This window comes from Rosa chinensis, chromosome 2 (genome assembly GCF_002994745.2).
Source record: "Rosa chinensis cultivar Old Blush chromosome 2, RchiOBHm-V2, whole genome shotgun sequence".
Classification (NCBI taxonomy): domain Eukaryota; kingdom Viridiplantae; phylum Streptophyta; class Magnoliopsida; order Rosales; family Rosaceae; genus Rosa; species Rosa chinensis.
The window spans coordinates 70,724,588-70,734,762 of NC_037089.1; the positions used below are offsets into that span (position 1 = coordinate 70,724,588).

Sequence of the window (10,175 nt, forward strand, 5' to 3'; positions counted from 1 at the left end):
CTTAGCACAACAATTTTTCCATGTCTGTGTGGTTGTGTGATTCATCCAACAACATAGATATGATAAATATGTTGTCTGGAGTGAACCTCAAACAAGAGTTCATTTGGCAATGATAAATATGTTGTCTGAAGTAAACCTCACACTATAATTACTATTTCCTTCTATTGTCTGAATTCACCCTTAGATAACAATTTGTTTGATGGCCCTGTTGTCTGAAATAAGCTTCAGATGACATGTGTAGGACCAGTTGTCGTCTTGAATGAACCTCACACTACACATGTTTTCCCTTTATGTTGTCTGAATATTACTTTGAATAACAAGTTTGAGGATGACTTTGTTGTCTGAAATTCATTTAAGATAACATGTGTGGGATAATTTGTCGTCTGGAATGAACCTCATATTACACATTCTTTCCCTTTATGTTGTCTGAATTTGATTTAGGATAACAATTTCCAGGATATATATGTTGTCTGAAGTACATTTTAGATAACAAGTGAGGGATGCATGTGTTGTCTTAAATGAACCTCACACTACCCTTACTATTTCTTTTTGTTGTTTGAATTGCATTTAATATAACAAGTTACTGGATGCATGTGTTGTCTGATAACTTTGCACTACTACAATTACTTGTCCTATATGTTGTTTGAATTGAATTGACACAATTGCTTCCTGGAAATAGGCAAATATGAAAATGTTGATACAAATAAGTTCCAAATGTCATTTAGTAGCACATCATTCTCATAGATTGCCAAAACATACAAAAAACTACAAAGAGGTCTCCTACTACAATGTACTTCTTATGTATCAGTTCAAAGTACAACTTGCAATTCATGTCCAACCAAATTTTAACCACAAGAGTGAGCAATAATGTGCCGAGACCCCAGCTCTTAGCCATTTTTTGGTTGACCAGAAACAATGACACTGCAGCAACTCAAACTGCAGAATAAACAACTTGCCAGTAAAATTGAAACTCATCTGCCCAAGCAAAAAACAACTACTGTCTAAAAAGAAACAATATAGGAGATTCGATCTAAGTCCTCTGTTCAGGAAGTGGTAAGTTGTCCTTCCTGGAAAGAGGAAATCTTACATTGATCGAAAAGACACGGATAAGATATAAAAAAATCATGTTAGGATAATTTTTTAGTATAAACGGGGCTTAGCTGAAGTATAAGAAATCAAACCATTTTCAGCAATATAGATTTTTGGGTTTTGATATTTTTGCTTTATATAGACTATCAGTTTCCCCAACCCGTCTGGCCAATCTCCCTTGTCCTGCAATGTAAACATAAGTTATAAGTACATGAGTAGATATGCAGATATATAAAGATTTGAGTTTTCGTACCAAGCCAAGAGGAATCCCATTTCTGTTCAAACCTACAATTAGATAGATAAATAATACTCTACTTGTTTGTTCAGTTGCTACTTCAATAGAATAGCGTCGCTCTTCAGTAGTAGATGGTTGCTAATTTTTAACATACTCTATGACTTATAGTAATTGATCGCAACAAAATCTAATTTTTAACATACTCTTCTGCAGAAAAAGTAGGCAGCCTTTCCTATTTGTTTCAAATCATGTTTACAATCCAACAGTGGTTAGAGCTTAGGGTTCAAGACTTACACAAATCTGCGATTCAAGTAGCCTTTATACTTGTCTTCCAGGGCTTGTGGCAAGTCAAAGTGCAACAGCTCACAAAAGGTTCAATGCCTACAGTAGGAGTCATATATAACATTAATACATCAAAGCAAACACCTAAAAGAACAACATATATAATTTAGTATTTATAAACTTATTGATATAATTTCAATTCTGGAATTCCTATACCTCTGTTAATGGGTTTCAAACTTTCAATATAAAATAATGCAAAGCTAAGATCTCCAGGTGTGCATAAAGAACACAAACTAACTTTGGCCTTTGCAAAAACCCCCCACAAACCCATATCACTTAGGATCAACCTTGCTTAGTAAACAGTCCCAAGCACAGTGAATAGGCCACATAATCAAATAATCACAAACAGCTAAGGCCAAAAGAAAGTGAATCATCAATAACTAACACTGTTATTCACCAATTCATGTCACACACTCAAAACAAAAATCAAAAGCATAGATCATTTTCATTCCAACCTCCTCAAACTCCAATTCAAAACAAAAACCCAATTGGAAATTCACAAACAAACCCAATTTTGCTGCAAAGTAAAAATCTACTGAGTTTCAAGATAGATAGCAATAGGAGTAGCTAAGTTACTGACCAAAACAGAGAAAAACAAATTAACAAAAACATTATGTTGTGTATGCAATTCCTCCCTGTATTAAATTCCGTCTAAATCTATTCTGCAAAAGCCAACATATCCAAATCGTTCAGTACCAAACAAAACCACATAGAAGTGATATAATAATACCAGATAAGGTATACTTACTTGTCATTGTGATTAACCAAATGCATAGCCAATTTATTAAGAGGTAGATAGGTATCCATGACACCTAGAAAAATTAATAAAAAGAACAAATTAAACAACTGTAAAGCCTTGTTTCACAGAAAGAGATAACTCCAGAGTTGTTGTAGCCCCCTTAACACTCAAGTTACCAAAATTTTTACAGCATACTCCTAGAAATCAGTAGATCATTGAACATCTAATCACTTATGTATACTAATCAGTGCAGTCCCTTTTGTCAACAGCTATAGCAGAACAACTCCATAAACCCCATAAACTACAGAATCAATAAGAAAAGTACCAAGATTGTAATCGAAAAAAGCTAAGTAAAAAACAAATTGAACAAATAAATCCCCATAGTAAGAAGAAGGACCATACCCTCTTCTCTCTTGCCAAATAGACATGACTAAACTTTCGATGTCCCAGAGGCTTTCCAATATCAAAGTCACCGGCCGTCCATCTCTTCATCTCTGTCGCCGAAACCTCCAATGAACCCTGTCAGAAACCAAAATCATAATTAAAATCCTAATAATAATCAATCAACTTTGAGCCCTAAAAATTCAAACTCAATCAACCCCAGATTTCCTTAACTTAATTCTAGGGTTCTTGAAACCCTAACACAGGATGGGTTGTTCTCCTTCGAGCCCAGTTACGCGGTCGGGAGGTTGAGGTAGATTGTGGAAGATAAAGGTCGGAGCTTTGGCACTTGGGCTCTGACTCTAAGACTGTTGGCTCCGAGCCATAGATTCTATTTATAGACTTCTGGGCACCATCCAATTTCAAAATTAAAAGTATCAATCGATTTCAGAACCTAATCAATACACAACAATACCAGAAAACCTAGTCATATCGGAATTCAGAAACCCAACCAAAACCCAATGAGAAAACGAAGTGAATCTGATTAAGAAGTAAGAGACAGAGAAGAAGAACTTACAAGGAGAGAGAGAGATGGAGGCTGAAGAGTGAAGAGAGTCACGACCGAGGGGGAGAGAACTCGCGGTGGAGAGAGAGAGAGAGAGAGAGAGAGAGAGAGAGAGAGAGAGAGAGAGAGAGAGAGAGAGAGAGGCAGTAATCGACTGAATCTGATTAGAGTGTATCGTTACTGAGAGAAGCTAGCGGGTGAGAGAGGCTGAGTCAAATACGCAGGGGAAGAAAAGGGCCAATTTTTTTAGCCAAGGGAGGGAACCCTAAACTAGATAGATTTCGAGGTTTTTTTTTTTTTTTTTTTTTGATACAAAAGGTTTCTAGGATTTTCAACCCACCCAATTAATTGAATTTTTTTTATGGGTTTTTCAGACAACACATATCATTGTAAGTGTTGTCCCAAATTTTGCAAATTTCATTTTTGAGCCTGTGTTGGCTAAGGAAAAGAGAAACGACAGGTTTAACATGTATGTCGTCTGACGTACTCAGACGACATATAAATTCAATATGTTGTCTGTTATGTGTCGTCTGATTCACTTTCTCCTATAGTGCAAACATCCAGACACCAGTTTCAATCATTGAACATGCAGTTGGAGACACAACTGCCCCTCCTGCCATCACTTCTAACCCTGACTCACAATGTGACGTCCCGTATCTCAATTACCTGTTTACTAGTCATTTGGACGGTAAACGACCTTTATTTTCACTTTTACTATCGTTTCAGTACGTTTAGTGGCCCTAAAAGTTGACTTTTTGTTCAGGTCAAAATTTGAGAAAATTTCCTTCATGAAAGTTGTAGAGGACGTGAAACCGAGCGCGTGCATAGGTGGTACGTAAAAATCGGAGTTCGTACGCAAAAGTTATGAGTGAAATTCAAAAGTTACTGTTCATTGTAAATTTAGAATAAAAATAGAAAGTTATCCGGGTAGGTTTCCAAAACCGGAAACCCACCCCTCTTTCTCTCTCCTCTCCCCCCGATTCTTCCCCCTTTCCCTTCGGGTTTTCTTCCTCCCTCCGATTCTGCACTTTCCGGCCACCATCCGGCGTGCAATCGGTCACCTCAGGGGCGCCTCAACCCGCTCTTGACACCAGTGACCTAGGATTTTGGAGTTTTGGCCGTGAAAGTCCGGATCGAAGCAAAGATTGCTCCGGCTGCAATTTTGGGATTTCGCTGATTTCCGGCCATTCCGGCCACCTCCGGCCACCATACTGACATCGAAGGTTTGGTTTTTGATGGAGATTATTTCCCTTATGGTAGTTCATTCCAATTTGCATTGTAGAGGTCGAATTGACAATTTTTCATTTCTAGGGTTCTTGAAGTTTCGGGGCATTTCTTCACTGGTTTGATTCGGCCACTTCGAGGTAAAATTGGATTATGTTGTAGTTGGGAAAATGGTTGGGCCTGTTGTGTAGATGCTAGTGCCGGAATTTGGTGGTCATCGGAGGTAGTGGTCGCCGGCGCGTAGGGGTGCTTTTTAATTTCAATTTTTTTAGCCTATTAAATTCTATAATTGTTGTAGAGGTTGAATATGTGATTTTGGTTAATTTTGGGAGAAGTTTGTCATGGATTATGAATTTCCGAAGTTTGAGAGTTTCAGTTGTTGATTTGTGGGAATCCGACCTTCGGATTTCCCTTGTTCCGATATAGAATACATTAATCGATGGATGGATATTAATGGTGAAGTTTGGTAAGGATTGGTGGAGTTTTGAATCGGTTATAAATTTCTAAAGATTTGAATTTTGGTTAATATTAATCGTGAATCCGATTGTTGGAGTTCCTCCATAGTTGTTATTTAGTTGAAATCGACGAGTGGGCAGGGTTGGTGAAGTTTGATTGGGTGTGGAAGAGGATTGGAGAAGTTGAGGTTATGAGTTTTGAGATTTATTATTGACTATCGTAAATATATCTGTCGAATTGTGGTTTACGGATTATATTTGTGTACAGGACGTGATACCGACCTATCGCTGGACGAGGACCCTTACGCTTGGATACCACGTTAGTCGTATATTGTGAGTGGACTTTTATTTTTCAAAGAATGATGCATGCATTTATTTAATAAGTTCCGAGATTATAAGTTATTTATCAATTTACTTTCTCGAGCATATGGTCATTTTGGAAACGGTTTTGGTTAATTGATTTACTTGAAGATTTTATGACGTGCGGGGTCACGTCATTGGATTACGCTTATCTTCTCTTATTTATTTATTTCCGATATGATTTCTGGATTTATACTATTTATATTATACTTATATTCGGCGATTTGAGATTTCTATGAGATTCGATGAAGTAAAATTTTATACATATTTATATCTTATTTATTTTGAACTTGAGATGATCTTGGCGTGCGGGGTCACGTCTTTATACACTTGGATTCTTATCTTGTGAGAAATGTGGGGAAGCTATATGGATTTACTAGTTTTCGATGATTTCATCCTCACCATACGCGGGTCATGTGATTAGGTCTCCTCCTCACTGACTTTGTGTCTGTGAGTGGCAGTTGAGGTAGCTCATTCTCCTCCTCACATACTTTGTGTTTGTGAGTGGCAGTTGAGGTAGCTTATTCTCCTCCTCACATACTTTGTGTTTGTGAGTGGCAGTCGAGGTGATTTATTCTCCTCCTCACGTGAGTGGTAGTCGAGGTAATGTTCTCCTCCTCACACAATCTATGTGTGAGTGGAAGTCGAGGTTATTAGTTCTCCTCCTCGCACAATCTATGTGTGAGTGGCAGTCGAGGGTAGGTAGAGACTGAGGGGCTCCATTCCCGTATGGTGATATCTCTTCCCCATATCCTATCATTTCTCGACTAGCGGGGTCTAGTCTGATTTCCATGTAACCAGCGGGGGCTGGTCTTATCCTGTTGAGTATCGGAGTTTCGATCTTTCCTCTCAGTTGTTTGTGACTAGCGGGGCTAGTCGGTTTATCTTGAGCGGAGCTTCTCGTTACTAGTTTTCTTAATTATTGCATGCATCGGGAGTTTTATTCAAATAAATGTGGGAAAGTATAAAATCCATTTGGTTTAAAAATTGTTTATTTTTTTGTCCACTCACGCTAACGTTTTTATTTACTTTCCCCTGGGCCCTTCGGTTTCAAATGCCCAGATTGCAGTATTGCTGCTCGGTGTACGAGTGTGAGCCATAGTGACCGTACATGCTTCCTCCATCACATTCTGTAGGTTACCTGTTTAACCTACTGCACTCCTTGTCCATTTATATTCCTAGAATGCTCTGATTACTAAGGGATAGGTGACCCAGACTTGTATGAATTATATTTGGGGTCTATGACCTAACTTTGGTGATTGTAGTAACTTATACCTTTTGGGAGATTATGTATGATGTTATTAGCTTTGACATGGGATTGGTTGAATTTGGGAGCAGGGTGGCTCCAGGAGTTGTGGTTGGATTATTAGAAGTGAATTTTGGTTTCCGCAGGATTTTGGGTTATCCATTTTTAAGGGAGGTTATGCCGAAATTTTTGGTAAATCTCCTTTAAAGGTGGGTCCCGCAGGGCCACTTCTGATTCCAGGGTGGAATTCGGGGCGGGTCTTGTCACACAACTTCCTGGTACTGAAGATCACTCATTTGAGGTATGTCCCTCAATTGGTACTGGCAATAGTGAGTCTAATGTTGAGCGATATGTGTTACAAAATAGGACCACTAGAGGTCAATCAGTCAAAAGATATGAACCTACTCTTACCGCCAAATCAAAATACCCAGTAGCCAATTATATGTCCACTAGGAGGTTGTCTAAGTCATATGAATCATTTGTGAATCAAATATCTGTTGTATCAGTTCCTAACAGAGTGCAGGATGCATTGGGGGATCCAAAGTGGAGGAAAGCAATGGAGGAAGAGATGGAGGCGTTGCAGAAGAACAATACTTGGCAACTTGTGCCTCCACCACAAGGCAAGAAGGCTGTAGGTTGTCGTTGGGTGTTTACTGTGAAACATAATGCAGATGGATCAGTAAATCGGTACAAAGCACGCCTTGTAGCAAAGGGGTTCACTCAAACGTATGGTATAGACTACAATGAAACATACAAGGCAAGAAGGCTGTAGGTTGTCGTTGGGTGCTTACTGTGAAACATAATGCAGATGGATCAGTAAATCGGTACAAAGCACGCCTTGTATCAAATGGGTTCACTCAAACGTATGGTATAGACTACGATGAAACATTTGCTCCTGTTGCCAAGATGAACACTATTCGGGTTTTGCTCTCGTTTGCTGCTAGTTTAAACTGGCCACTCTGACAGTTTGATGTCAAGAATGCATTTCTTCATGGAGAGTTAGTCAAGGAAGTGTACATGAGCCTTCCACCTGGGTATGTAGTTGCTTCTCCTGGTGATTTTGTATGCAAATTGAGAAAGTCTCTGTATGGTCTCAAACAGTGGCCTCGTGCTTGGTTTGGGAGATTTTCACAGTTCATGCGGAAGGTTGGTTACAAACAGAGCAACTCAGATCATACCTTATTTCTCAAGCATCAACAAGGGAAGGTAATAGCTCTAATTATTTATGTGGATGATATGGTAATCACCGGCAATGATACTGTTGAGATGGATAGACTGCAGAGACAGCTAGCCTCTGAGTTTGAGATGAAAGACTTGGGTGAACTTAAATACTTCTTGGGAATTGAGGTAGCTAGGGGGAGAGAAGGGATCTACCTGTGCCAGAGGAAGTACGTTCTTGACTTGCTAACAGAGATAGGTTTGTTGGATTGCAGACCTATTGATACTCCTATTGAGCAGAATCATTGTTTAGCTGAGTATCCAAATCAGGTACCTACTGATAAAGCTCGCTATCAGAGGTTAGTTGGGCGCTTGATTTATTTGGCTCATACTAGACCAGATGTTGCATATGCAGTGAGTGTGGTAAGTCAGTTCATGCATAACCCGAGTGAAAGTCATATGGATGCTGTTATGAGAATTTTAAAGTACCTGAAGTCAGCTCCATGAAGGGGAGTATTGTTTTCTAAACACAACAACATCCTTGAGGTTTATGGCTTTACAGATGCAGATTGGTGATACGCGCATTTTAATGTGATATTTTAAATGTTAATTCCTCACATTTTGCTTAGTTATTCCTTAACGAATCGATTTTTAACTTAATTTCTATTTTTAGGTACATTGGAGTAGATGAAGAAGAAATGAGTGTTACGTCCATAATTACCTAGAAATGATGGAGAAGAATGAAAATGCACTAAAAAGTCAACCTTGAATATTTTCTTACTCCGGCTAGGAGAATCAGAGCCAAGCAAGGAAGAAGGAGCGGCCACCTGACCAAATGAACTCGAAATGAGCTGAAACTCTGCAGATCTATTCTAGACATCCTAAGAAACATTTCTTATGAATAGTGCAAGGGCCAAACAGAAGTGGAAGGCCTTCAAACAATCAGTCCAATTTTCTGCAGAAGCAAAACTGGAAAACTAGACCTGTGAGGAGTCCAGCAGAATTTCTGGCCCAACCACATGGATTGAAGCTCTGAAAATTGATCAGGATGATCTACACTCATAGAGGAACATTTTATATGAAGAAATCGGTGGCCCAATATGAAGTTTTGATGGAGAAATAATTGAAGAAATAAAAGGGCAGAAATTCACCTCCAAATCTGCTAACAACCTTTGTCAAACTTGGAGAGGAAAATCATTCCTAATTGAGAAAAAGATAAGCAAGTTGCAAGCAAGTGGAAAATCTTGAGGAGGAAAATCAATTCAAGTTGAACAAGTGATAAACAAGTGGGAAGATTTTTTTTAACAAATTTGTCTAACATATCTAGCCCTTCATTTATGTTCATCTCCACCCTCCATTCATCATTTTTTGGGCTATAAATACACTTCTCCTCTCACTCTCAAAAGAGATCTTCCTTCATCCATCTCATCTTCTTTGTCTCTCCATTTCCTTTCCATTTTCTCTCCATCCTCTAGTGCATTCAACGTTTCAAGCAAGGGAGAAGAAGAAGAAGAAGAAGAAGGAGCCGTGAGCATCATCATCCATCCTCCACCTTGAAGCTTGCTTTCGAGATTCAAGAATCCATAACGTTTCATCCTTCATCCCCATCTCCATCTCACGGTGTAATTCAACCTCTTTCTTTGTAATCTTGCTTAGTTTCGTGAGAATTGTTTTTAGTTGACATTTATGTTTGAACAAGGTTTATATTCTGAAATTTTATGATTGAATAAAGAATTTCGATTCTTATGTTGTGATTCCAAAGTTGCTTATGTGTGATTGTTCGATTGAATTTGCTTTATAGATATCTTTTGTATTTTAATCTTATGTGGTTCGAAACACTTAGGGTTTTGATATGAATGTTGCTAGATTTAAGAACATGATTCAACTTTTTGTGTTATGAACTTAAATCAAAAGTAGTAAAGGTTTTGGACAAAAATCGAATTCAATTGAAGAGGATTGCAATTAGGTGAACTTATTCATACTAAGTTGTACACTTGAGTTGATAGCCTTTCTATGTGTTTCATGCGTTGAACATGTCATGATTGACTAGCTTTCTAGGGCTTGATTACATGTTTGATAGGATTAGTCTATGTGCTTTCACTTAGATTAATTAGCATTGAAAAGTAAAATATGGGAAATCGTTTGCTTTTGAATGTTTCACATGATCAACTCCTTTCACATGACTTGGAAGAACAATGTAGGGTTAATTCGAATTCAATGATAAACTTGGGTTTAATCTTTGTTTCTTATATTTCATTCTTGTACATGTGTTTTTATATTTTCTTTATTTTAATTTTCAATTCTATAATTCTTAAACCCCCCCCCCTTTTTTTGTCACCTGTATATATTTATTCTTTATTTTATTTTTGTAAATAATACTT

General features: G+C 38.1%; 1 long non-coding RNA gene across 2 annotated transcripts; it reads right to left on the reverse strand.

Annotated features, from left to right (window-relative positions):
- Positions 1-666: 666 nt before the first annotated feature.
- Positions 667-3,415, reverse strand: LOC112188728. Of its 2 annotated transcripts, XR_002931548.2 has the most exons (6): positions 3,364-3,415; positions 2,808-3,240; positions 2,415-2,478; positions 1,619-1,705; positions 1,343-1,374; positions 667-1,272 (listed from the first exon to the last, which is right to left on the reverse strand). It is a non-coding gene; the product is annotated as an uncharacterized LOC112188728 (long non-coding RNA). The 2 variants fall into 2 exon arrangements; XR_002931546.2 differs by lacking the exon at positions 1,343-1,374 and having other exon boundaries at positions 3,364-3,410.
- Between the last annotated feature and the right edge of the window lie 6,760 nt (positions 3,416-10,175).